Source organism: Echeneis naucrates, chromosome 2 (assembly GCF_900963305.1).
Source record: "Echeneis naucrates chromosome 2, fEcheNa1.1, whole genome shotgun sequence".
Taxonomy (NCBI): domain Eukaryota; kingdom Metazoa; phylum Chordata; class Actinopteri; order Carangiformes; family Echeneidae; genus Echeneis; species Echeneis naucrates.
In genome coordinates, this window is record NC_042512.1 from 9022295 (window position 1) to 9049011 (window position 26717).

At 41.1% G+C, this 26717-nt stretch overlaps 16 non-coding genes across 16 annotated transcripts; 8 read left to right on the plus strand and 8 right to left on the minus strand.

The window, feature by feature from the left end:
• Nucleotides 1-490: 490 nt before the first annotated feature.
• On the minus strand, nucleotides 491-562 carry trnac-gca (transfer RNA cysteine (anticodon GCA)). The gene has a single exon. It is a non-coding gene; the product is annotated as a tRNA-Cys (tRNA).
• Nucleotides 563-4117: 3555 nt separating this feature from the next.
• Nucleotides 4118-4189, minus strand: trnaa-cgc (transfer RNA alanine (anticodon CGC)). The gene has a single exon. It is a non-coding gene; the product is annotated as a tRNA-Ala (tRNA).
• A 778-nt stretch (nucleotides 4190-4967) lies between these two features.
• On the minus strand, nucleotides 4968-5039 carry trnac-gca (transfer RNA cysteine (anticodon GCA)). The gene has a single exon. It is a non-coding gene; the product is annotated as a tRNA-Cys (tRNA).
• A 1041-nt stretch (nucleotides 5040-6080) lies between these two features.
• Nucleotides 6081-6153, minus strand: trnaa-agc (transfer RNA alanine (anticodon AGC)). The gene has a single exon. It is a non-coding gene; the product is annotated as a tRNA-Ala (tRNA).
• A 3303-nt stretch (nucleotides 6154-9456) lies between these two features.
• On the plus strand, nucleotides 9457-9528 carry trnaq-cug (transfer RNA glutamine (anticodon CUG)). Its single transcript has one exon. It is a non-coding gene; the product is annotated as a tRNA-Gln (tRNA).
• Nucleotides 9529-9776: 248 nt separating this feature from the next.
• On the plus strand, nucleotides 9777-9848 carry trnam-cau (transfer RNA methionine (anticodon CAU)). Its single transcript has one exon. It is a non-coding gene; the product is annotated as a tRNA-Met (tRNA).
• Nucleotides 9849-11689: 1841 nt separating this feature from the next.
• trnag-ucc (transfer RNA glycine (anticodon UCC)) lies at nucleotides 11690-11761 on the plus strand. Its single transcript has one exon. It is a non-coding gene; the product is annotated as a tRNA-Gly (tRNA).
• A 1292-nt stretch (nucleotides 11762-13053) lies between these two features.
• trnaf-gaa (transfer RNA phenylalanine (anticodon GAA)) lies at nucleotides 13054-13126 on the plus strand. Its single transcript has one exon. It is a non-coding gene; the product is annotated as a tRNA-Phe (tRNA).
• A 1269-nt stretch (nucleotides 13127-14395) lies between these two features.
• trnaq-cug (transfer RNA glutamine (anticodon CUG)) lies at nucleotides 14396-14467 on the plus strand. The gene has a single exon. It is a non-coding gene; the product is annotated as a tRNA-Gln (tRNA).
• Nucleotides 14468-16245: 1778 nt separating this feature from the next.
• Nucleotides 16246-16318, minus strand: trnak-cuu (transfer RNA lysine (anticodon CUU)). Its single transcript has one exon. It is a non-coding gene; the product is annotated as a tRNA-Lys (tRNA).
• A 446-nt stretch (nucleotides 16319-16764) lies between these two features.
• On the minus strand, nucleotides 16765-16837 carry trnaf-gaa (transfer RNA phenylalanine (anticodon GAA)). Its single transcript has one exon. It is a non-coding gene; the product is annotated as a tRNA-Phe (tRNA).
• A 1067-nt stretch (nucleotides 16838-17904) lies between these two features.
• On the minus strand, nucleotides 17905-17977 carry trnak-uuu (transfer RNA lysine (anticodon UUU)). Its single transcript has one exon. It is a non-coding gene; the product is annotated as a tRNA-Lys (tRNA).
• A 414-nt stretch (nucleotides 17978-18391) lies between these two features.
• Nucleotides 18392-18479, plus strand: trnay-gua (transfer RNA tyrosine (anticodon GUA)). Its single transcript is given in 2 exon segments — nucleotides 18392-18428; nucleotides 18444-18479. It is a non-coding gene; the product is annotated as a tRNA-Tyr (tRNA).
• An 848-nt stretch (nucleotides 18480-19327) lies between these two features.
• trnap-ugg (transfer RNA proline (anticodon UGG)) lies at nucleotides 19328-19399 on the plus strand. Its single transcript has one exon. It is a non-coding gene; the product is annotated as a tRNA-Pro (tRNA).
• A 460-nt stretch (nucleotides 19400-19859) lies between these two features.
• On the plus strand, nucleotides 19860-19931 carry trnac-gca (transfer RNA cysteine (anticodon GCA)). Its single transcript has one exon. It is a non-coding gene; the product is annotated as a tRNA-Cys (tRNA).
• A 1276-nt stretch (nucleotides 19932-21207) lies between these two features.
• On the minus strand, nucleotides 21208-21398 carry LOC115057820 (U2 spliceosomal RNA). The gene has a single exon (XR_003841962.1). It is a non-coding gene; the product is annotated as a U2 spliceosomal RNA (small nuclear RNA).
• Between the last annotated feature and the right edge of the window lie 5319 nt (nucleotides 21399-26717).

Consider the following 26717-nt stretch of genomic DNA (forward strand, 5'->3'; position numbering starts at 1 on the left):
AACAGACATTTCCAATTTTCATCAAAATGTATTCTTTATATACATTTAATGGAGTCTTTGATCTCTTTGATGTCATTCAAAGAGATCAAAGACTCATTCATTCAGGACATTAATGTGACAGTTTATTATATGCTAAAGAAACTTTGGTAAGAGTCATGATGGTCAGCCACGTAACAGCCACGGGGTATTTTCAGATCCAAAATACATCCCTGTACATCAGAGTGGTGCTGTGGCTTAGTTGGTCAAAGCGCCTTGTTCAGGTCAGATGTTGTAGAAACAAACTAGTTTTGGTGATTAACTGCATGGAAAACTTAGACTAATGACAGCCCGTGAGAAAGTTGCATCCAAATGTTTCATTGATTTGGTTTAAACAGATTCTTATTTGAGAGAATAATCACTCATCACAGTAATTTACTGTGACAAGCCTCCCTCTGCTTTCTCCCTTTGTAATTTCAACCCCACCCCCACATGAAAACATGCAGTGTTTGGTAGGGGGCACCCAGATTTGAACTGGGGACCTCTTGATCTGCAGTCAAATGCTCTACCACTGAGCTACACCCCCCATAAACACACACAGCCCATCACTGCAGATCAGCAGGTCTGACTGAAAACAAACTGTAAAGTATGAACCACAGCACTGCTGGGGTTTGAATGTGTAGGGAGCGAGAGGTCAACACTTGTGCTCCTCACAGTTGTGTGTCACTTGTGTGTCTGAAGAGCTGCTGCCTTTGATACATCGCCTGATGATGTAACAATACTCACAGAATGAAATGCTTCCTTTGAAGCTGCTTTGAAGAATTTCCAAAATCACATGTGATTCAGATGTAAACACAAAGGCTGCCCCACTGTCACAATTCAGAGCAGCTGAGAAGCTGATTGCAGTGCAGTCATATTCAAATAATAAACAATGTTCTAAGTTGCTCAAAGTGAGATTTACAGTTTACTTCATCCTCACACTACATGCTAATGTTAGCACAGTTGCACTGCCCCCTTCCTCTACATTGGTTTCTGTTTCCTCATCAGAGACTGGCAGCTGGACGAACATGTCAGGTGGTCTAAGGCTCCAGACTCAAGGTTAACTCCTTGAGAGATGTTTGCTTTCCCACTAAAACTTGAAAACGTATCTAAGTAATACTTATCCAGAGCTTTCAGTTGTCACCCCACCACTCCAAATGTGAAACTGACATGCAAATATGGAATGATGCAATAACAGCCAAACAAGTAGTTGAGTATGCGATTTTATTTCTATTTAGCATGCAATGTCTCAGTCTCTGCTGTCTGTTCCACAGAAGAACATGAAAGCTCAGCGGGCCTCTTCTCTCTCTGGGACACTGGATCTGTCTGTCTGTATCCATGTCAGAAACTCTGAAACACTCTGAACTTCTTTAAAACACGGTGGATTTACTGACATGAAAGTGTCCACCGGTCCACCAACCCACCATCGATATATTGTGATGGTGTGAAGAACATGTGAGCAGGAGAGCAGCTGCTTAAGTTTATGATGTGTTCAGGAAACAGTCAAAGCTCCATACACAACAAGAGTCCTGCTTCTGTTTACCAAAAGCCTCCAAAGTCCACCCTCCAACAAAGAGCTAAAGCCTTGTGGAGAATGTGGGCATTGATCCCACTACCTTTCACATGCTAAGCTAGCGCTCTACCATTTGAGCTAATTCCCCTGCCATCACCCCCCATGTTCTCTAAACGAACCCAAAGTGGTACCGTGATGCATATACTGATCTTTATTTGCACGTGCACAGTGTGATTATATATATTTTTATTTTGGCAGGTGACCAATTGTCTGCTAGTTTGTCTTTGCTAGCTGTGAAAGTATCTCCAGGAGTAAAATGATTAAATCACAACCTCGTTTTAATTGACAATGTCTATATTACATCAGAGGCCCTTTGTGGTGCATATACTTATTTGCATTTGTATCTGTATACACACACACACACACACCACCTTTTCCAGCCCTCATGGTTCTTGGGGAATCCATACATGTGGAAACCCTTCTCGGACTGATTGGAGCATCCAAACGTTGCACAGCCAACCATGGTATGATACTGATCTACAAAATGTTAGTTGTTACCAATGAACCATGACACAACTGAACTGTTTTTTTTATTTTATTTTTTTATTTTGGTCTTTTAAAAGTGTGGGCCAGTCAAAAGTCGACCAAAACAACTTTGTCTAGACAGGATGTCTATGTTTAGTTCACTTGTTGTGAACTTGTGGGATCTTCATCCTCTTTGGCATGATGTTTGTGTTTGTCAGTGTGTTTCACTGTAGTTCTCCTGTGCATGTACTGTGATGTGACTCTGTCTGCCAGCTGGTATTTACATGGAATTATGGGGAGCCAATGACATCACAGTCACTTCAAAGGCAACTGAATCATTTCAAAGGCGATGGAATCTTGTCCCAGTAATGTCTTATAGAGCAGAAGACAGAGTTTTGTTTTTTAATTATGTATTATATTATCTTCTACCCACGTTCATTATTCTAATTGACCACTAGTGTGCATTTACAGTCTATTGGTGTAACACACACATGTCCCACATGTTTGTCACCTCGTCATGTTTGTTGAAGATGTGGTCTGAGCACGGCCTGGTCTTGAGACTGAGCAGTGGTTCTGCCTTGAGTGGCCTTTTGTTTTGGTGAATGTCTACCACTGAGCTACAGCCGAACACGCTGACTGATTGCGCCACAGAGAAATGCAGAACTTTTCCTGTTGCAGCCTGCTATTCCAGCTAGAATTATCCTAAATATCTGCCTTTAAGGACATTGTGAATGATTTCTAAATATCTTTGAAACCTGTTGATGGTGAACTCAGAGGTTGTTAAAGGAGCCTTTTTAAAGGGTCTGGCATGCTAGCATGCCAGTACAGGGGAATTAGCTCAAATGGTAGAGCGCTAGCTTAGCATTAGTGAGAGGTAGTGGGATCGATGCCCACATTCTCCACAACACTTTAGCTTACCTGAGCGCTGACTTGGCTGTTGAATTCACTAAGTGCTACTTGTTGAGGCAGTGCTGACTGACAAAGGCAACAGCAGGTTTGGTGGGAGCCATAACTGCCACCACAAAGTGAAAGTCGCAATTAATTACGCAACCTCAACGTTTACTTTTGAGTTTGAGTTTTGAATTTAATAGTGTTATTTCTTGGTGCTGTGTTTACTACCAAACACAAGTCATGGAAGTGATGCTTCTTCCCAATGGCTGTTTTTTTGTCATCACATGTACCTTTGGGTTCATGACGAGGTGGCCGAGTGGTGAAGGTGATGGACTGCTAATCCATTGTGCTCTGCACGTTCTGCTCTGCATATTCTGAGGGGGAGAACTTTTCAGTCATCAAAAATCTCACACAGAGCATTGATCATACATTACAACATTTAGTGTTCTCACACTCCCTGATGGTCTAGTGGCTAGGATTCGGTGCTCTCAGCGTTGGGTTCGATTGGAGTCAGGGAAAATGTTTTTACTGAAAAATACAGGTGATTGACCCCAGAACATAAACATGTCATCATGCAGCTGGGGGGTATTCCAGGTAGGAGTTTCAACGAACTTTGAGTCTATCCCTGAACTCTGAGTTGACTGAGGTCGATGGATGCCATACTGAAGCTGCACTAGCTGTCAATAGTTTTAGTACCCACTCTGCCTCCTTTGATCTATTGAAAAGTTGACATGTTTCATGTTGGTTCAAACTGACTGAACACAGTCCACTGCAGTTAGCTGAGCTGCAGACCAGTCAGTTGGCAGAGGCAGTGTTCTGCTGGGTAACTTTGGGTCTGAAGAAACTGCTAATCACCCAACGTGGGGCTCGAACCCACAACCCTGAGATTAAGAGTCTCATGCTCTTCCGACGGAGCTGGCTGCTAGAACTGCAAAAAAACTTTGAAAAAAATTGACAAAAAATACAGAGTGTTATATGTATTTCAAGTGTGAACAAGAAAAGACCATCATTGTCATGATTGAGCTTCATTAACATTGTGCACTCCATGGTGGAGGTCATGACAAGAGATGGGCAGAGTCTTTGATCTCATACATATGTATGTGCATTCTCAGTAATTTGTTTGAGTGACTAAGCAGGAGCAGTTGAGCATTTCATATGATTCATTATAAATGCTGGAGATGCCGGGGATTGAACCCGGGGCCTCATACATGCGAAGCATGCGCTCTACCACTGAGCTACATCCCCTGGATGGCTTCTTACATACTGTGACAGGGGAAGGTTCATTCTGATGGAATGAACTGTTTCTACACAAGCTGCATGAATGTGACACAGAGCTCATGTTTAAAGTATTTTTCTTCAGTACTGTTATTGTGTATGGAGCTCTGACTGTTGCCAAACGTGCAGGTGACCTAAATTCAGCAGGACAGGCAGCATTATCAATGGCCACTGCCTCATCATAGTCCTTGTAGCAGAAGAGTAGCTGCTGCCTCAGTGACAGCTAACAGGGATCCTAACGAGTGATAAACAATAAACAGACATTTCCAATTGTCATCAAAATGTATTCTTTATATACATTTAATGGAGTCTTTGATCTCTTTGATGTCATTCAAAGAGATCAAAGACTCATTCATTCAGGACATTAATGTGACAGTTTATTATATGCTAAAGAAACTTTGGTAAGAGTCATGATGCACAGCCACGTAACAGCCACGGGGTATTTTCAGATCCAAAATACATCCCTGTACATCAGAGTGGTGCTGTGGCTTAGTTGGTCAAAGCGCCTTGTTGCTCAGGTCAGATGTTGTAGAAACAAACTAGTTTTGGTGATTAACTGCATGGAAAACTTAGACTAATGACAGCCCGTGAGAAAGTTGCATCCAAATGTTTCATTGATTTGGTTTAAACAGATTCTTATTTGAGAGAATAATCACTCATCACAGTAATTTACTGTGACAAGCCTCCCTCTGCTTTTCCCCTTTGTAATTTCAACCCCACCCCCACATGAAAACATGCAGTGTTTGGTAGGGGGCACCCAGATTTGAACTGGGGACCTCTTGATCTGCAGTCAAATGCTCTACCACTGAGCTACACCCCCCATAAACACACACAGCCCATCACTGCAGATCAGCAGGTCTGACTGAAAACAAACTGTAAAGTATGAACCACAGCACTGCTGGGGTTTGAATGCTTAGGGTGCGAGAGGTCAACACTTGTGCTCCTCACAGTTGTGTGTCATTTGTGTGTCTGAAGAGCTGCTGCCTTTGATACATCGCCTGATGATGTAACAATACTCACAGAATGAAATGCTTCCTTTGAAGCTGCTTTGAAGAATTTCCAAAATCACATGTGATTCAGATGTAAACACAAAGGCTGCCCCACTGTCACAATTCAGAGCAGCTGAGAAGCTGATTGCTGTGCAGTCATATTCAAATAATAAACAATGTTCTAAGTTGCTCAAAGTGAGATTTACAGTTTACTTCATCCTCACACTACATGCTAATGTTAGCACAGTTGCACTGCCCCCTTCCTCTACATTGGTTTCTGTTTCCTCATCAGAGACTGGCAGCTGGACAAACATGTCAGGATGGTCGGTGGTCTAAGGCTCCAGACTCAAGGTTAACTCCTTGAGAGATGTTTGCTTTCCCACTAAAACTTGAAAACGTATCTAAGTAATACTTATCCAGAGCTTTCAGTTGTCACCCCACCACTCCAAATGTGAAACTGACATGCAAATATGGAATGATGCAATAACAGCCAAACAAGTAGTTGAGTATGCGATTTTATTTCTATTTAGCATGCAATGTCTCAGTCTCTGCTGTCTGTTCCACAGAAGAACATGAAAGCTCAGCGGGCCTCTTCTCTCTCTGGGACACTGGATCTGTCTGTCTGTATCCATGTCAGAAACTCTGAAACACTCTGAACTTCTTTAAAACACGCTGGATTTACTGACATGAAAGTGTCCACCGGTCCACCATCGATATATTGTGATGGTGTGAAGAACATGTGAGCAGGAGAGCAGCTGCTTAAGTTTATGATGTGTTCAGGAAACAGTCAAAGCTCCATACACAACAAGAGTCCTGCTTCTGTTTACCAAAAGCCTCCAAAGTCCACCCTCCAACAAAGAGCTAAAGTCTTGTGGAGAATGTGGGCATCGATCCCACTACCTCTCACATGCTAAGCGAGCGCTCTACCATTTGAGCTAATTCCCCAGCCATCACCCCCCATGTTCTCTAAACGAACCCAAAGTGGTACCGTGATGCATATACTGATCTTTATTTGCACGTGCACAGTGTGATTATATATATTTTTATTTTGGCAGGTGACCAATTGTCTGCTAGTTTGTCTTTGCTAGCTGTGAAAGTATCTCCAGGAGTAAAATGATTAAATCACAACCTCGTTTTAATTGACAATGTCTATATTACATCAGAGGCCCTTTGTGGTGCATATACTTATTTGCATTTGTATCTGTATACACACACACACACCACCTTTTCCAGCCCTCATGGTTCTTGGGGAATCCATACATGTGGAAACCCTTCTCGGACTGATTGGAGCATCCAAACGTTGCACAGCCAACCATGGTATGATACTGATCAACAAAATGTTAGTTGTTACCAATGAACCATGACACAACTGAACTGTTTTTTTTAATTTTATTTTTTTATTTTGGTCTTTTAAAAGTGTGGGCCAGTCAAAAGTCGACCAAAACAACTTTGTCTAGACAGGATGTCTATGTTTAGTTCACTTGTTGTGAACTTGTGGGATCTTCATCCTCTTTGGCATGATGTTTGTGTTTGTCAGTGTGTTTCACTGTAGTTCTCCTGTGCATGTACTGTGATGTGACTCTGTCTGCCAGTTGGTATTTACATGGAATTATGGGGAGCCAATGACATTCGTCACTTCAAAGGCAACTGAATCATTTCAAAGGCGATGGAATCTTGTCCCAGTAATGTCTTATAGAGCAGAAGACAGAGTTTTGTTTTTTAATTATGTATTATATTATCTTCTACCCACGTTCATTATTCTAATTGACCACTAGTGTGCATTTACAGTCTATTGGTGTAACACACACATGTCCCACATGTTTGTCACCTCGTCATGTTTGTTGAAGATGTGGTCTGACCATGGTCTGGTCTTGAGACTGAGCAGTGGTTCTGCCTTGAGTGGCCTTTTGTTTTGGTGAACGTCTACCACTGAGCTACAGCCGAACACGCTGACTGATTGCGCCACAGAGAAATGCAGAACTTTTCCTGTTGCAGCCTGCTATTCCAGCTAGAATTATCCTAAATATCTGCCTTTAAGGCCATCGTGAATGATTTCTAAATATCTTTGAAACCTGTTGATGGTGAACTCAGAGGTTGTTAAAGGAGCCTTTTTAAAGGGTCTAGCATGCTAGCATGCATACAGGGGAATTAGCTCAAATGGTAGAGCGCTCGCTTAGCATGTGAGAGGTAGTGGGATCAATGTCCACATTCTCCACAAGACTTCAGCTTACCTGAGCACTGACTTGGCTGTTGAATTCACTAAGTGCTCCTTGTTGACTGACAAAGGCAACAGCAGGTTTGGTGGGAGCCATAACTGCCACCACAAAGTGAAAGTCACAATTAATTATGCAACCTCAACGTTTACTTGAGTTTTGAATTTAATAGTGTTATTTCTTGATGCTGTGTTAACTACCAAACACAACAAGTCATGGAATTGATGTCTTCTTAGACGTTAGATGACTTCAATTACAGAATCTATTGATTCACTCCAATCAGAGACACTGATGAATTCTTTGTCTTTCGTTCTGGTATTTCTATTCTATTTCTATATTGTAAATGTCATATATATATATTATAATATAATGTATATTATTATATTATAAATATAATATATATTAAATAATGGCAGAGAGAGAGATGACCTGGCAGTGGTGGGATTTGAACCCACACCAAGAGACTGGAGCCTGAATACAGCACACCTGTGTCACCTGTGAGAAAGCTCAAAGCTGTGTCCAAAGGTTTGGAGGAGTTCATGGCAAAAAGATGTCTTTGAAGCCATTTGGACACACAAGCAGTCAGCGTGCAGCATTCAACCTCACAATATTTCATGGTGTGGTTGAAAGAGGAGGCAGAATATTGGAAATGTAGGTCAAAACAAGCAGGTCATAAAAAGTCATTTGGCAAGAGTTATGGGGTACTTCGGGTAAGGTCAACTCTGACTGAGAGCGAAGCACTGCTGGGGTTTGAATGCAGAATGTCCTGTTTACAGACAGACTTTAAGCAGCTCAGCATCAGTACTGCCAGTTTGTGTCTGTATCGTAGAGGAAGAAAAACACAACAGGAAAAGTTCTGCATTTCTCTGTGGCGCAATCAGTCAGCGTGTTCGGCTGTAGCTCAGTGGTAGACGTTCACCAAAACAAAAGGCCACTCAAGGCAGAACCACTGCTCAGTCGAAAGACCAGACCGTGCTCAGACCACATCTTCAGCAAACATGACGAGGTGGCCGAGTGGTACTAGACCGTAACTTCATTGTGAAGTTTTGAGGTGAGTTAAAAAAAGAGGCCAAAACATTAGAGAACTTCATTCTCTGTTTGTTTTACCATCAACCTCAGCTGCAGTATACACATTACACTTCCATCACCAGATCCTCTGTATATACATGTACTTCAGGGTGGTGCTGTGGCTTCGCTGGTCAAAGCGCCTTTCTCGTAAACAGGAGATCCTGCGTTCAAATCCCAGCAGTGCCTTCCGCCTAATGTTAGATGTTATAGATATAACAGATATCAACATGTAGAAATGTTGCTACACACTCAGATCCCACATGGCCCAAAGGACAAGGTGTTTGACTTTGGATCAGAAGACCCAGGTAAAGATTTGTGTTCACAGAGATCACAGAGAGTCTCTTGAACGGCTCTTTAATATGAATGATGGGATGGTTGGAATTTGGACAAAAATTATGAGCAATGCCATTCCTTCTTCATCAATCACCACATGATATGGGGGGTGAGGGTTAAGAAAAGTAATTTGAAAGTCACCTTAACTTGAGCACTGACTTGACTGTTGAATTCAGTAAGTGCTACTTGTTGGGGCAGTGCTGACTGACAAAAACAACCACATCTTCTGAGAATACAATACTGACCATTTCAATTAGAAACACTGAATAGAATCACTTTGTATCAGTGCTTCTCTTTGGGGTTGTCCTGGATGGAATAAAAAAAAAAAAACAGTTTTCTTCAGATCAGCTGAATGAGTCATCAATATTTCCGAAACTGAAGCACCAACTTGTATTCTGAGAGCAGTAGGTGCTATTAGTTGGGGTAATGTTGGTGATTTCAAAAGCCAATCACAAGCAGATGAGGTTCCATCAATTTTTGGGTCCTGCTGGATGTTTCTGCTGGATGTTCGTTTTAAGTTATGACTTAAACCACTTTTCTTCCACCTCTCCTGCTGTGAGGTGTTTTTGGGGACAAAGGTATTTTGGTCAACACTTTTCAAAGACTACAATTCTATATGATTCCACACCTGCAGGGTTCCATGGTGTAATGGTTAGCACTCTGGACTCTGAATCCAGCGATCTGAGTTCAAATCTCGGTGGAACCTGAATCTTACCAGTGAAACACTGAAATTCCTTTGACATATAGGCAGCCTATTTGTCCACTCTACACGTGTGAGGAAGTGCAAATTTTGAGCCTGTGTGCGATCTAATCAGGCAATCAGTCTCTTCAGACACACAACTGTGAGGAGCACAAGCGTTGACCGACACAGACGTGGTTTCAGAGACAGACTGAAAGTGATAAATGACATTCAGCCAGTGTGTTGGAATAGCAGTCCCATCTGGGGTGTTTTACAGCAGAGTGGCGCAGCGGAAGCGTGCTGGGCCCATAACCCAGAGGTCGATGGATCGAAACCATCCTCTGCTAACAGCTTTTTAGCAACAGCTAGCTGTTCACGATCCAAAGTTTGTTGTATTTCAAGATGACATAGTTACAATAGTAACAATGCCATACTGAAGCTGCACTAGCTGAAGAGGGAACATCTTCAGTCTTGAAAACATACTTCAGTATTAACCTTGCTTGTTTTAACTCCCAGCAGTTTTCCTTAGCAGTGGAAGTAAAGCAGATTTCAATAGTTTTAGTGCTGAGTCTGCCTCCTTTGATCTATTGAAAAGTTAGTCAGTTAACCAGCTCCAGTCTGGTCAGGCAATCTCACGAGTAGCTGCTTCCTCAGTGACAGCTAACAGTGACAGTAACAGTAACAAGTGATAAACAATAAACAGACATTTCCAATTTTCATCAAAATGTATTCTTTCCTCAAATGTTCCTAAACTTCTATTAAGGCAGCATTATTGCAGCAGGCAGCACTCTATGGTGGAGGTCATGAGAAAAAGTGGGAGGAGTCTTTGATCTCTGTGATGTCATTAGAACCTTTGTGACATCACAGAATATATAATAGGCATATAAAGTATGCCTTTCTTTGTTTGTGTACCAACAGCCTGAGCTCTGGTTCTGACTTGTGTGGCGTTTTGTTTTGATGAACCTCATTATTTACACACAGCACATTCAGGACATTAATGTGACAGTTTATTTTATGCTAAAGAAAATCCTTTGTTAGTTGTCACAGTGGACTTGGCTCATCATGTTTTGCTGACTAACTGGTATTGGAGTTGTGTAGAAAAAACAGAAAGATCTGACAACAGCTTTGAAAGCAGATACAGTCGGTCCAGATAAACTTTGAATTAACCTTAAACAGGTTCCACGGATATTTAGAGAATGTTCAAAAAGGACCAACATGGACAGGCAGGATTCGAACCCACTACAAAGATCTGACATTCAAAAACATAAATTCCTGTATTAAAAACTTTACCTGCAGCATCTGGAGAAGAGAAACTGTGTTTTAGTGGTTGGTGCTGTGTTTAGCAGAAAGACATGTGGTGATTGACCTCTTTTTACAGAAGACAGACCTCAGTAAGAACCAGGGCAGTCAGGGACTTGTGATTGTGACCTCTCGCACCCTCAGCAAGAATCATCCTAGACCAACGAGCCATTAGCAGCAAGACTTTAATGGCATTCAAAATGTTACACACCGCGTTTATGAGATGGTTTGAGTTCAGCATGTTTCCCACCACATTTATCATTCACTAAGACAGTAATGTTTACGGTGGCGTCATAAACATATTAGAACATTTTTAACAAACATGTTTGTTAGTCCACCTGTTTGTCTGGATCATTTTGTTTGTTTATTTTTTTTGTCTGTATCTGTCTGTGCTGCAATGGACAACAGATACACCCTTGACCCCCAGAATCCTCCCTGCAAAGAGGGGGCGCATGGCTGTTGCAATGAAGTTTGACCACATTCTCACTGAAGCCAGGGTGAGTAATTATATCATACTTTACCTGAGTATCCATGTGGGTGACAGGGAAAATGGCTTTGAATACAGGTCATTGATTAAACTTATCATGCACCTTAGGTCTCAGTCGGGACCCTCACAGATGCATCTACTGGCACCGGATGTGCAATCAAAAGTCAGAGCTAAACTATTCTTTCCACTGACAGCGTTCTAATTCAGTATGTGAGCCTTTGATGGAAATTCATTCCATAAAAATGGTTGTGCAGCCTGAGTTCAATTCCCAGTCAGGGAAAATGCCTTTATTTACTGACCCCATGACATAAATATGTTATCATGCACCTGCAGGGTGTTCCAGGTAGGAGGTTCAATAAACTCTGAGTCATACAAAAGGGCTGTGATTTTGGACATTTCCATGCAATGGTGATATAGTGGTGAGCATAGCTGCCTTCCAAGCAGTTGACCTGGGTTCGATTCCCGGCCATTGCAGTTTACCTGTGTGTCTACAATTTAACTTTACGTTTGTTTTCCTTCCTGAGATCCCAAAATCAGGCCGATGGTGCCAAAGTCCTCCAGCTACAGACCTGTAACCCGTCCTCACCACAGCTGTACATCTGTTACACCCTGTAGTTGTCTCGGGGAAAGGGAAGCTTATTGTCATATAGTGATGGGATGGCTCCATACTCCAGAACATCCCTGTGAACCCGGTCATACACCTTCTCCAGATCAAATCTTCCATGTGTCGACTAAAGTTCCAGTGGATAAGACAAAGCACGTCCCTGGGTGGGCTCAAACCACCATCCTTTCAGTGAACAGCTGAACACATTGATAATTGTGTCACAGAGACAAGTGAGGGACAAATTATGTGATAATTCTGTTTAAACTGCTCTAATTTGTTGCCAGGTTGGGCTTCTTTTGATGAAATGGGGTTCGGCAAGATGGAAATTGGGCTGCTTTGGAATACATATGGGGCTTTTTGTTTACAACATTGCAACAGTGCAACATTGAATTGTTTAATTAAATCTAAAACTGATGTTAGACTGAAGATCTAAAGGTCCCTGGTTTGATCCCGGGTTTCAGCATCAGAGGTGGACCTTGTTTTGACCTACATTTCCAATATTCTGCCTCGTCTTTCAACCACACCACAACCACGTGAAATATTGTGAGGTTGAATGCTGCACGCTGACTGGTTGTGTGTCCAAATGGCTTCAAAGACAAATTTCTGCCATTCACTCCTCCAAACCTTTGGACACAGCTTTGAGCTTTCTCACAGGTGACACAGGTGTCATTATTTCAGTGAAGATGTATGTGATATGGTGACCAAGGAACTGTATTCAGGCTCCAGTCTCTTTATGCAGGTCATCTCTCTCTCTGCCATTTACTAATATATATATATTATATTAGTATATTTGTACCAACCAGCACCAACCACTAAAACACTGTTCCTCTTGTCCAGATTCTGCAGGTAAAAGCTGATTCAAAGAAAAGAGGGATTGGCATTCCTCAGCTTTTTTGTCCAAATTCCAACCAGGACCAGAACAGAGAAACACAAAGAATTCATCAGTGTCTCTGATTGAAGTGAATCAATAGATTCTGTAATTGAAGTCATCTAACATCTAAGAAGACATCAATTTAAAACTTGTGATCGTTTTAATTGAAATCCCAACCAAGGTTTGGCAGGGGGGCGGGGGGTGAAAATGACAGGAGGGTTAAAGAGCAGTGTTAATGGGCAAAAACAAGCAGAACTGTCACAGAACATCCAGCAGAAATGGAGCCATCCAGCCGAAATAGCTCAGTTGGGAGAGCGTTAGACTGAAGATCTAAAGGTCCCTGGTTCAATCCCGGTTTTCGGCATCTGAGGTGGTACCTGAGTGAGATTCAAACTTGGGCTTTTTTTTTTACCTTCATTTCCAATATTCTCCCTCCTCTTTCAACCACAGCATGAAATATTGTGAGGGTGGATGCGTCACGCTGACTGGTTGTGTGTCCAAAAGTCAGGGGCCTTTACATCCCACAGCCCACACATCCACCGTATGGTTTTGCGCCATCGACAATGTCTCCCTTGATGCTGGAACCTCAACCCAGCACCTTGACCCACATCCTGCAGCACCTGTAGCAAATATTCCCCAGAGATCAGGTAAGAGCTCTACACTTGTCTTTTCTCTGTTTGCATGTGTTCTTCAACAACATTCAATCTTTATTCAGGTCTTTATTTTCATCAGCCTCATCCAGCAGAGTGATGAGTCTTCCTACAGACAGGAGGGGACCACTGTTGTATCACTGTTCATGTAGAGCAGCTGTGTTTTATACTGCAAGCAGCACTGAGTTTCTGACATTCAGGAATTGAAATCCCAGTCTTCCACAAGACAGGCAGAGATCTTATCCACAAAGGAGTTTAAACAAAGAACATCCCTGGGTGGGCTTGAACCACCATCCTTTCAGATATCTGAATTCCAGGAAGACTGACTGCACATCTGAAGGCTCTGTGTTAAACTTCTGTTAGGATCAATGCTGGTGCTCTCCAAGTTTGTAGGCTGCCTTTTTGGTGTCTACACGGCCTCGTGGATTTTTTTACATGCTGTCAAAAGAAGACACTCGAAAAGCAGCATACAATACTTGCACAGACGAGGTAATGTAGGGAGGAAAGGAAAGAGAAACATCACTTCCTCTGTGGATAAACAAGGAGAATAAAGTTGTTTCCTAACAGCTTCTATCCAGAGACCTTTAGTTTGTGAGGTGAACATGACAATTTTTACATATGTTGGATGTTGGCAATTGGTTCCTTTGCATCAGTTGGGAATTGAACCCAGGCCTCCCATTTGGCAGGTGTGTGTTATTTGGTGTGAACATATTTTCGAAGGACTGAGTAGCAATATTTCGACATGTCAAAGGAATTTTGGTCTTTTAAAAGTTTGGGCGGTCAAGAATAGACCAAAACAACTTTGTCCTCAAAAAACACACCTTGCTGCAGTAGAGGTGAAATGAAAGTGGTTTCTGTCAGAAGTGGGATTTGAACCCACGCCTCCAGGAGAGACTGGTATTTTGGTCGACTTTTGACCGCCCACACTTTTAAAAGACTAAAATTCCTTTCTCATTTGCATGAACACATACTCATGCCTGCAGGGTTCCATGGTGTAATGGTTAGCACTCTGGACTCTGAATCCAGCGATCTGAGTTCAAGTCTCGGTGGAACCTGAATCTTACCAGTAAAACACTTAGAGTCCTGTCAAAATATTGCCGCTCTGTCCTTCGAAAATGGAAACAACCTCCTTTTGTCCACTCTACACGTATGAATGGATGCAAAGTGTCTGATGAAGCCTCCTCTCTGCTTTATCTTCAGCAAGAAAATGTAACATAAAATTAATTTTAGAAGTGAGCTGAAAGAAAAGGAACAATTCTGAAAACAAGTTCAGGAAGTTTTGCATTCACCACTCGAGAGTTTTGAAATGAAATGAAAATCAGATTTTATCCCCATTTATATTTATAACTGTAAACTACGATCTCTTAAAGTTAAATGTAAAATCAATCAAAGAGTACATCCAAACTTATACGTTGACTCAGGTAGTAATTTCTTCTCATGCTGTTTCTCCTTTGCTACTGCAGCTGTTACATTTTCGGTGAAACGTACTCATCCTCTCCGTGGGCCTGCTTTAAGACCTCCAACTCCACTGGGTTGAAATAACTGGATCTCCATTGATGATGGCTTTTTATAGAGGTTGTGCACACGTGCAACTCAACGTGAACATGAACCAACTAAGATCAGCTGTTCTGGAACCGGATACTCAGATTTTCAAAGAGAGTCTGAGAGTAGAGTCTGTCTTGTAAACAGGACATCCTGCATTCATACGCCAGCAGTGCTTCGCTCTCAGTGGAGTTCCTCCTCATCACCTCAACTAAGCAGAAAGTCATCTCTGCAGTTGTTCTCTGAAACGTCTGTATCTGTATCGTAGAAGAAGTAAACATTTTACATTTTCTTGCAAAAGAAAAAAAACCACAGAAGCACACATTCACCATATAAGAAGTGGAGACGGTTTGGCTCCATCAATGACATCCCTCGACACTGGAACCTCGAGCCAGCACCTTTGATAAAGATCAGCTAGCAGTCCTGTGGTTCCATGGTGTAATGGTTAGCACTCTGGACTTTGAATCCAGTGATCCGAGTTAACAGTAACTCCACTCCAACCAAAACAGTGATCCAACCCTGAGCAGAGATGAGGCTTCATGAAACAGTTTGTCTTTTCACCTGCTGCAGTAGCTCAGAGCCTCTGTGGTTCAGTAAAGGTCCAAAGAGGATGTAGCTCAGTGGTAGAGGACATGCTTTGCATGTATGAGGCCCTGGGTTCAATCCCCGGCATCTCCAGCGTTGATAAAGAAGGAGGGAAATGTCACAGGCTCCAGTGGAGCGGTAATCAGCAGGATCAGAGTGTTGGAGAGCAGAACTCTTTCCTGTGCTTCAGATACACTGTTTGGTTCTGAGCTGTTCATTAATAATCAATGAATGATCAATAATCTTCTCAGCTGCTCTGAATGGTGACAGTGTGGCAGCCTTTGTGTTTACATCTGAATCACATGTGATTTTGGAAATTCTTCAAAGCAGCTTCAAAGGAGGATTTTCATTCTGTGAGTACTGTGACATCATCAGGTGACATATCAAAGGCAGCACCTCTTCAGACTCACATCACAATAAGTTTTGTGTCTTATTTGGCTCCATTTGGTGGAAGCTGTGAATCGCAGGATTCAGGGGGAATACATCCATACATACATCTTCACTGAAATAATGACACCTGTGAGAAAGCTCAAAGCTGTGTCCAAAGGTTTGGAGGAGTGAATGGCAGAAAGATGTCTTTGAAGCCATTTGGACACACAACCAGTCAGCGGGCAGCATTCAACCTCACAATATTTCATGTGGTTGTGGTTGAAAGACGAGGCAGAATATTGGAAATGTAACTTTGGGTCTAAAAAAAACTGCTTATCGCCCAACGTGGGGCTCGAACCCACGACCCTGAGATTAAGAGTCTCATGCTCTACCGACTGAGCTAGCCGGGCTGCTAGAAATGCAAAACATCCTCCAAAAAATCGCCAAAAATCATTTCAAAATAAAAGCCGGTTTAGATAATTTTATTTGTATCTTTAGCTCAGATGTAGCAAAGCGCAACAATGCTGTCGATAAGGATCTTTCCCATTTGGGTTACTTGAAGTGATGGTGGCCACTGATGCAACACTCCGTTTATAACAGTTTTACATTTAATGAAATACTTCACTGCAAAAATGACACACATATGACATTATGGGAAATCTCAAAACTGTGTACAAATGTTTGGAGGAGAAAATGGAAGAAAGATGTGTTTGACAGCCTTTTGGACACACAACCAGTCAGCGTGACCCATCCAACCTCACAATATTTCATGGTGTGGTTGAAAGAGGAGAGAGAACATTGGAAATGTAGGTTAAAAAAAAACAGAGCTTGCACCTCACTCAGGTACCACCTCAGATGCCGAAACCCGGGATTGAACCAGGGACCTTTAGATCTTCAGTCTAACGCTCTCCCAACTGAGCTATTTCGGCTGGCTGACCCCACTAATGCAGGATGTTCTGTTCACTTCCACTTCTCCAAAGTCCCACAGTGAAGGCTTCAAATGCACATCTCTCATTCATTCATCTCTCTTTCATTTAGACTCCATACAGGCTGTTAATGATTACTTTAATCATTAATGAAACCAGACAGCAAACCTCACACAGCTCCATAGTGTATCCTATTGACTGAAAGGCAACAGATGGGCTCGTCTGGGATTTGTGAGTCAGGTATGTTCTGTTCATTTATGTTTAAGCTTCAGTCTCCTTATGCTTAGTTGACCTTTCTTAAATAGGGCCTATAATTGTCAATTTTTTAGAGTTATATTTCCTAATGATGTACATTTTTATTTCTTGTGACACTGTTTCTTTTAATTAAAAGAAAAAAAGAATATCCTTTCATACCTCTGTCCTTTTCTGTTTGATCCCCAAAAGGATCAGGTTTGAATCATCTCTGTGAGAATCCCACATGAAGCTGTCAGTCCTGCTGGATACACACACATCCCACTGAACACATTTTACCTCACTATCATATGAAGAAATATCACAAACCAGATGAACTTCTCAATGTGATGATCAGAGAGCCTTTAGATTTCATCATCATATGATAGAAACATGTTGGTTTTTTATGAATATATTTTAATTAGTAAATGGCAGAGAGGCTTTCAGGAAACAGAGAGAGAGAGAGATGACCTGCAGGATCAACCCCTGGCTGGGACTTGGTGCCAGTGGCAAGGAAAAACTTCCTTTAAGAGGCAGAAACAGGCTCAGGGGGGGCGGCCATCTGCCTCGACCGGTTGGGTTGAGAGAGGGAGAGAGAGAGTTGACACTGTCCTATCAAAGCTAGCATTAACTTTTCTGTTTCCTCACCAGAGACTGGCAGCTGGACCCACGTGTCAGGATGGCTCAGTGGTCTGAGGTGCCAGACTCAAGATCTTTCCTGCACAAATGGGCCTTGAAATGGACATGAAAGACTCATGGTTTCATTATTTCATAGATCAGTGTCACCTATCACTGCTGTGGAGTCTATAATGTGAACCACTAAAGGGAAGAAGCTGCATCACCTGAACAGGAACTTGAACCCTGGACCCTCAGATTAAAAGTCTGATGCTCTACCGACTGAGCTACTCAGGCTTCTGACACGAAAACCAGGAATCCTTACCGCTAGCCCATATGGGACACATATTGTCACACATATTGTCACCCTTTAGGCTGCTTAACACAATCATCAGTCCAGGATAGACATTCTCTGATTGAGGCAGACTCTGGTCACAGCATGCTGGAGACACAGGACACAGGCACAGCAAAACCAGAAAGGAGGAATGCCCGCTGCCAAGAGGCAAACAGCCGCCTTGGTGAAATTAGGAATTAGAATTATCTATCCAGTCAGAATTATCCTCAACGTCAGCTGGTTAGAGCGTGGTGCTAATAACACCACAGTCATGGATTTGATCCCCATACTGTGATAAATGACTCTCCATGTTTTCCCTAACCCAAATCTGTAAATATTAGTCAGAGAAGACAAGAAGACGAATGCACTAACGGCTCCCTTCGATAGCTCAGTTGGTAGAGCGGAGGACTGTAGAGGCTTACAGCTGAAATACTTAGGTCGCTTGTTCAACTCCGGCTCGAAGGAGGTCTTTATTTTCATTGGCCTCATCCAGCATGGGGATGAGTCTGCCTACAGACAGGAGGTGACCAGTGTGGCAGACTTTGTGTTTACATCTGAATCACATGTGATTTTGGAAATTCTTTGAAGCAGCTTCAAAGGAAGCATTTCATTCTGTGAGTACTGTGACATCATCAGGTGATGTATCAAAGGCAGCAGCTCTTCAGACTCACATCACAATAAGTTTTGTGTCTTATATGGAAGAAACTGCAAGCAAAAGCTGTAATACAGGAAGTGATGAGCAGGAACTCCACCGAGAGTGAAGCACTGCGGGGGTTTGAAAGCTGCAACAATAGCCAAAAAATTTGCTGAAAAATTAGCCCATCAAGAGACAGAGACATGCAGATCTTTTCCTGTTGCAGCCTGCTATTCCAGCTAGAGTTATCCTAAATATCTGCCTTTAAGGCCGTGAATGATTTCTAAATATCTTTGAAACCTGTTGATGGTGAACTCAGAGGTTGTTAAAGGGCCTTTTTCTCAAAGCTTAGGTTGCTTGCCAGTGCAGGGGAATTAGCTCAAATGGTAGCGCGCTCGCTTAGCATGTGAGAGGTAGTGGGATCGATGCCCACATTCTCCACAAGACTTTAAGTTGCACCAATGGCCACCATCACTTTGAGTTACCGATGTGGGATAGATCCTCAGGACAGTTTTGTGCTTTGCTTTACCGTGTTGTTTCTCTGCAAGCCTTTGATGGAAGTTCAGTCCACAAAATGGTTGTATCAAATCTTCATCAAGTTAGAGCGTGGTGCTAATAACACCACAGTCATGGATTTGTGACGAATGTGGGCATCGATCCAGCTCACATACGTGTCAAGGGCTTGTTGGTCTAGGTGTATGATTCTCGCTTTGGGTGTGAGAGGTCCTGGGTTCAAATCCCGGATGAGCCCTTCACATAATATGTCCATTAATCTGCACCCCTGTTCAACTATCGTTAGTGTAGTATTAGGCAGAATGTTACAATTAAGGAAGGAAAGTCTGACATAACATCTCACAAGATTATATCAGGGTCTGACCTTTTCCTGTTCCATCCTTGTGTGATGTCACAAAGGTTCTAATGACATCACAGAGATCAAAGACTCCTCCCATTTTTTTCTCATGACCTCCACAATAGAGTGCACTCTGTTAATGAAGCTCCAAAGACAAACGTAGTGTGTCACTTCCTTGAAGGTTTGAATGATGTGTGAGTCTGAAGAGCTGCTGTCTTTGATCCATGTAACAGTGTATCTTTCATCCAAAGTCACAACTTTGAGAAGTTAGACAATGTGAGACATGTGGCATTATTGCAGTGAAACGGGTGTAATTCAGTCAGACCTGCTGATCTGCAGTGATGGGCTGTGTGTGTTTATGGGGGGTGTAGCTCAGTGGTAGAGCATTTGACTGCAGATCAAGAGGTCCCCAGTTCAAAGCTGGGTGCCCCCTGCCACCACCATGAAACTACATGTTTTCATACGCAAGCAAAAAGAAAAATCTTGCCTTTGTCTTTTTCTGTTTGAGCCCCAACAGTGCTCATAAGTTTAATATATAGAAAACCTAAAGTTGGATTTTATGCCATAACAGCAGGACAAAGTGTGTCATTAATCTTCTGGATTCTACAGACTGAGTTCATGTTCTGATAGATTTATTTTACAGCTGTAGTAACAATAAATCTCCAGCAGGTGGAAGTATTGCTGCTCAGATGTCATGTACACTGTGGGACACACAATACTCACAGAGGACTTTATTGTGCTGCAGTGAGATGTATAAAAAGCTCCAGTTCTACAGTCAGAAGATGTCCAGTCTGAAGGTGGATGAGTTCTGACTGCAGAAGAAAGTTTCAGAGCGCCTTCCAATGGCTGATTATTGATCAGTGATCAGGTTATCAATCAAATATGCTGCTTTCTGGATCTTAACATTAATAATAAGAACAAGTGTTTACAAAAAATGCATTTGAGGTTGATGGTAAAGTGGTTTGTTTTAATGTAGGACTCTGCATCTACCTGAACATGTTTGACTGCATATGTGCATTTTCATTTGGACCCCAGGAAGAGTAGCTGCTGCCTCATTTGTGAAACATTCATTCATACGCGAGGACATCACGAATATTGTTGGAATCGAAAATCTTATTTTTTCTGTGTGTGCTCCTGAGAAAGAGGCTCAAATCCAAACCCAGGAGACAGAAGTTGAGTGAGTCAGTGAGGAAGAAGCTGCTCGTTCTCCTTCAACAGTTTGATCTGAGGAAAAGTCACTTCCTCTTTTCAGGAATCAACTTCTACCATCTGTCCACTAGATGGAGATAACTGAGCATCAACTGAGAACTGAGTTCTTCATCATCTGGAAACAGACAGCATTGTTTTCTTCAGCTGGAGCTGTTTGTTCAAATCTACATTGAGATTCAGAGCCAAATATTTTTCCTTTCCTGGATTTACTTCATCATTTCAGTGACTCTGTGGATTCAGCTGACAAATGCAAAATACAACCAACATTTAAACGATGAGGTGTTGAAACAAAACTTTATTGATTCAGTCTGGTCAGCAGAATATAACCTGATGAAATCAGCTGCAACATTAAACTGATGTTTCTACATGAATGCATCACTGATCCTAAAACCATAAACTGAAAACATGAACACTCTGTACACTCAGCGTTACACACATGAAGACAACATCATGTGTTTAAGGTGATGTTGAGCTGAACAGGACTTGTATTGAACACACAGAGGGAGTGCACCGTTCCTGGAGATACTGCAACACCAGGTCGATGCGTGGAGTGGACGGAGCAAGCCCCTATTCCATCTCCCTGTTCTAAAAATCTATTTAATATATGGTCCCCGGGTAGGGGACGTATCAGATATTAAACTGATAAGAACAGATACTACACTTGATCTTAGCCAAAAGGCCGAGAAGCGATACCGCTCAGCTGTCGGAGGTAACGGAGTGTTTCTCCGCACCGACCCGCTCAGTGAGGGGTCAGAGTCGGCTTCAGTAACAACATCACTCCGAGAGAGAGACACAAACAGAAGACATGAAGAAACGAAGGAGGGATCAGAAAACAACCACAGACATGTTATTTTCACAAAGTTACGTTGTAGAGCAAAGAAAACGTCTCTTCTTGGTCACCTGTAAAACTTCATATCTATGTCAATGTCGGATTCTCTGAAGATTCGGCTCTCCTCGACTGGACTCGGCTTTTTTCGACCGAAAGAGAATTATAAAATGAAAGAGTAACTTAAAACCACAAATGACTGAACACACACATATTTAAAATAGCATTCAAAGTCATTTTAACCAGCATTACTGCCATCATTTCATCTTAACATAAAGTCCGTTATGTCCGTTTAATGCTAACATACAATGGAAAACGCCATAGACCGGCTAACGGGATTAGCATCAGTACCGCATCATTAGCATCATTTTAAAGCGTCAGTGAATTTATTCCAACTCAAACATGGCAGTAATACAGACATGTACAACAACACTTACAGACATGTATTCTCTCAGCTCTTACAGAACAATAAAACAGCAGGAATTTAGTTTCTACCTGTCTGTTTCTAGAGAAGAGTTAGAAGTCAGAAAATGCTTATGGAAATACTTAAAGCATCAGACTTTTCATTTTCACATTATTAGATTATTTATTATTTATCAGTGAATTCAAACTCTTCAAATGCTTCATGAATTTCACCAGCAGGTGTCGCCATCCATTTTGGTGACTTCCTCCCATGTGTCCCCTCAGTTGTCATTGTTGTCATTAACGTGGCTGCAGCTCGACCTTTTGCAGGAAAATGGAAAATGAAATAAAACTTCGAACTGAACTGAAAAAAAGGAGCAGTGCTGAAAACGAGTTCAGGAAGTTGTGCTGCAAGCTAAATGCTGTAAATTCACCACTCGTGAATTCTGAAACAAACTTCCGTCTTCCTGCAGCACCTGTAGCAAATATTCACCGGAGTTCAGGTAAGAACTTTAATGAGAAGTTGTGAAACTGTTCTTAAACATAATTTAATAGACATGATTAGCAGAGTTCTCTTGTTTAAGGTCGGTACGTCGTTATGCTAACATAGCTAATTTAGCTAGCATGCTAACGTATCTTAATCAGGTAACTTATCCACGTTAGCATGGAAACAGTAACTTAGTTAGCTACGTGGGGAGGAGGTTTGTCCACATCTGGTTATGGATGGCTGGCTCCTGTGTTCAGGGGGAGGACGTGGAGATGCTTCTGTCTCTCTTTAGCCTGATAAAGGAGGAGGGTTGGAATTGTGACAAACAAGAAATGAAGTATAGACAGAGGACAGTTCATTTGTAGTTCAAAACATATTCAGGGTGTTTTTTCAGACAATGCTAAATAACTTCTTTTCTTAGCAACATCCAAATGTTAGAGACTCAGTGCTGCTCTCCATGAAAAGCAGCAGTCAGCACTGTCTGGATACAACAGTGGTCAGGGCTGTATAATGTGTGTTTATATTGAATGTGGTGGAGAGTTAATATTATAATCTCAGTAATTTACTCATTGACAGAGTCTGTCATTTATACTCCAGAACTCTTTGTGGCTTCTGGCAGCTGCAACTGTGTTGCAATTATTGGTTTATAGTCTTTATATTTCCTTAATTTTTATAGTTGTGAAATACAGTTTTGTGTCTTTTCCATTTTCCATCCATCTTCATAAATGTTATATATTATGACATTATGCCATTTCTAATCAGATCATTGTAGACAAACATAACTGTGAATCTGAGCATGTGTAATAATGTTTTCTACTAGTATTAAAAGATAAAGGCTCATTTATTTGTCCCATATTGTACAACACATTATATAAATCAAAGGTCATTGGATCTTTGTGATCTACCTGATGTGGATTATTACTGTCGGTTAATGATTGACTTCAATTCATTCCAAAGTTCAGAAACTGCTCTGTTATCAGATTTTCCTGTAAGTCATATTCAGTTTTCCACAGAGAGCTCAGACTGTGTTTGGATCAACAACTTTAGAAAACCTGCTGTCAGATATACATGTAGATATTGTCTTTATTTTTTTCATGGAAGCTGCAGTTAAAGTTCACCTTCACTCATCAGCTGCATGAAGATTAGTTCGACCATCAGGTAACATAACCAACAGCCTTCATCCTGTTTGTGTCAGTGAATGTTGAACCAATTTGAAAACAGATTATAAAGTCAACAAAATGGGAATATTCAAAGATTTAGCTACAGTGACGTATGAAATACTGAACTTCACTCCTGCTGACTCTTAAAAATAAATTATTATTTATTATTTAGGAATCGGCATTTACAAATTTGATTTGAAAACTGACAATTTGATGCTCATATCTGGGGCCATGATGATCATTTTCAACCAGCTACCTTCTCAGATTTATAAAGAAGAGTTACTAACTCAGATGGGCTCAGAGTTGAAGAACATGGCAAAAAGACAGGGAGATAGACAAAGTGATAAAAGAATACAAACTGCTCAGTTCTGTTGAATGTTCACTATTAAAGGAAACTGTTAATTTAAATGTTGCAGTCAGTGAATGCTTTAATCGTGATGATGAGCCATCAAACTTCTCACAGCTCCCTGTTCAGATTCCAGATAAAGAGGGTTGGTTGTGGATGATGTGGTTACTTATTAACAAGATCTCTTAAAATGTTTGTGATAAAGACATGAACTCATAAAATTACTGCTGAAAACATCAGTTAAACCAGCAGAATGTCATCTGACAACTCACTTGAACTGAAGATAGTGAAGTGTGAGCATTGTTTTTTTTTTTTCTAATAAGAATGAATATAATTCTATCTTGAGTAAATGTCATTGTACACTTTAATAATTATAATTCTGATAAGGATCTTTATACAAATAAACAGAAACATGCACGATCTACATCAGTCAGATTATTATTCTGTGTGATTGGGATAGATCATCAAGTGTAGAGAGCAGCAGGGTCCCCTCTCCTCCTCCAGCAGCATCACACACTAATGTTGTGATCAGTAATGTCTTTCTTGGCCACAGCTCTAAATCAGACTGCTTCTTTTTCATTTCCCCGACAATCTGTCGCTTAGGACTGACAGTGTTCTCTTCTAAAGTTACTTTCTGCCATTCATCTTGTTTCATTTAGTTGTGAGGATCAGAACGTGGGCTTTCAAATAATAATAATTTTCTTTTGTCAGTATGATCAATCATTGTTTCCTCTTCAGTAAAATTGAGCATATACTTCTTTGCATACTTATTCAATAATGATATTTTTCCCAAAGAAAAATACAAAGCTAAATGCAAACCAGGTCGTTGAGGGTGTGTTGGTAATCACCATGTAGTGGACAGATAGTAGAACTTCATCACATCCTGTTTGTTTCCTATGATGAGGAAGAAAACTGGTTCAGTTACATGAATGTCAAATCGTTCCATTTTGTTCCAGAGCAAAGATGAGCTAACAATAATTTCTTAGGAAAATATTTTTTATTTTTTATCACCGTAGTCCATAAGAACACTGATTGAATACATGTAATATTCAAGGTCTGTGACTCCTGAAAACATTGTCTCAGTTCTGTTGCTTTTTAATAACAAAACCAAAAAACATGGAAGTGGGAAGTTTAAACTGAAGACATTAGAGAAGAAGGTGATGATTAGAAAAGAGATGTCAGTTCAAGGTTGAAGCAAACAGCAAAATACAAAAAAATAAGAAACACTTGCCCCTGGACATTTATGTTTTGTCTTGTTTTTACATCATTTTCCTCTTTATTGCATGATATTGTCCTCTTTGGCAATTACTGAGGTATCTGAATAGTAGAAATTAGAATTGAATATTGAAATAATACAAAAATCCAGATTTCTGATGGCTCCATCTGTTGGTTAAACTCAGAATGACATAGTTGTTGTTGGATCTGAATAATTTGTTTACTGCTTACTGTTATTTTAAAATTTCATGAAGACTTAGAAATTTACATTGTTGCAGCACATTTACATCTTCTTCTGCTGAGTTGAGGGTCAGGAGATTAGAGGTGTTGTTGCAGAATCATAGCACCATCCCAAAGAGTCCTCTGGCACTGATTTGGTTTTTAACACAGGTTAGAATGGTTTTCACCTCACTAAAGCTTTTAATAATTGGACTCTGAAGTAATGAGGATGTGACTTTTCCTCAGCTCAAACAGACACCAGGACTGATGAGGGAGAACAAGCAGCTTCTTCTCTTCACATGAAGCTGGAAAGTGTCAGAAAGTCTCCCTGAAGTGAGTTCAGCAGGTGAGAATCTGTAAATGTCTGAACAGGATCACTGTGATCACACTGAGCTGACAACAGTAGACATGTTTATTTACCTTCCTTCCTTTCTTCCTATTTACAGACCTAATCTATCAGTATTTTATCTGGAATTTGTAGTGAATAGTTCCTTCACTTTGTTCTTGCTCTGATGTAAAGTAAGATTCTTAGACTTAGTAAACTCAAGATTCACCAGAGTTAAACCAGATTTCATTTCTTAAAAGGTGTTTAAATGGTCACCATAAATTAATCTAAAGTGAAGCAGAAATTTTCATCAATTTAACTTTCTTGATAAGGCTTAAGTTGATTTCCTTGAACTGGCATGGAGTGTTATATTTGAGCCATGACAGAACAAACATGTCAGAACTGGTCTGAAACCTTGGATCAACTTGAACTGAGTGACTTGAACTCTGACTGTTAATTGTATCTTTTCAGTATTTCTAGATACAGTGAAGCCATTGAAAATTTAAAGAAGCACTCCTTGTTTTTATTCTTTGGAATCCTTTCAGGCAAAATTGTCAAGTTATTTGCTCAATGAGGTGACATGAATTAAATCACAGTTACATCAACACATCCTACAGTCAGATACCACCATCTAGTGGACAGAGAGAAGAAGCACCATCAGACCTGAGATACATTTCTCTGAAACTTGAAGTGATTACTGACAGATCAGACTGATTTCTATGTGACGTTGTGGAGGCACAGTATTTAAATAATGTGTCAAAGAAACAAATGCTTAAGATGGATCCTGAACATCAGATGGGAGAACCACCTCCTCTGGTCTGGGGTTTTTCTGACAGGTCAGACTGCTTTAGTTGTAACAGTTGGGTTTTGTTTGTTTTTTTTGTTTTTTTAACTTGGCTTCTGAAGGAATCATTTGGCCCTCAGAAATGTATTTCATTAAAATTCTGGACCTTCAAAAGTGCCAACCTATGGTGATCATAACTGTGTCAAGGTTATATAATTCTTCAACTTGCACTGCTAAAAGTGAATG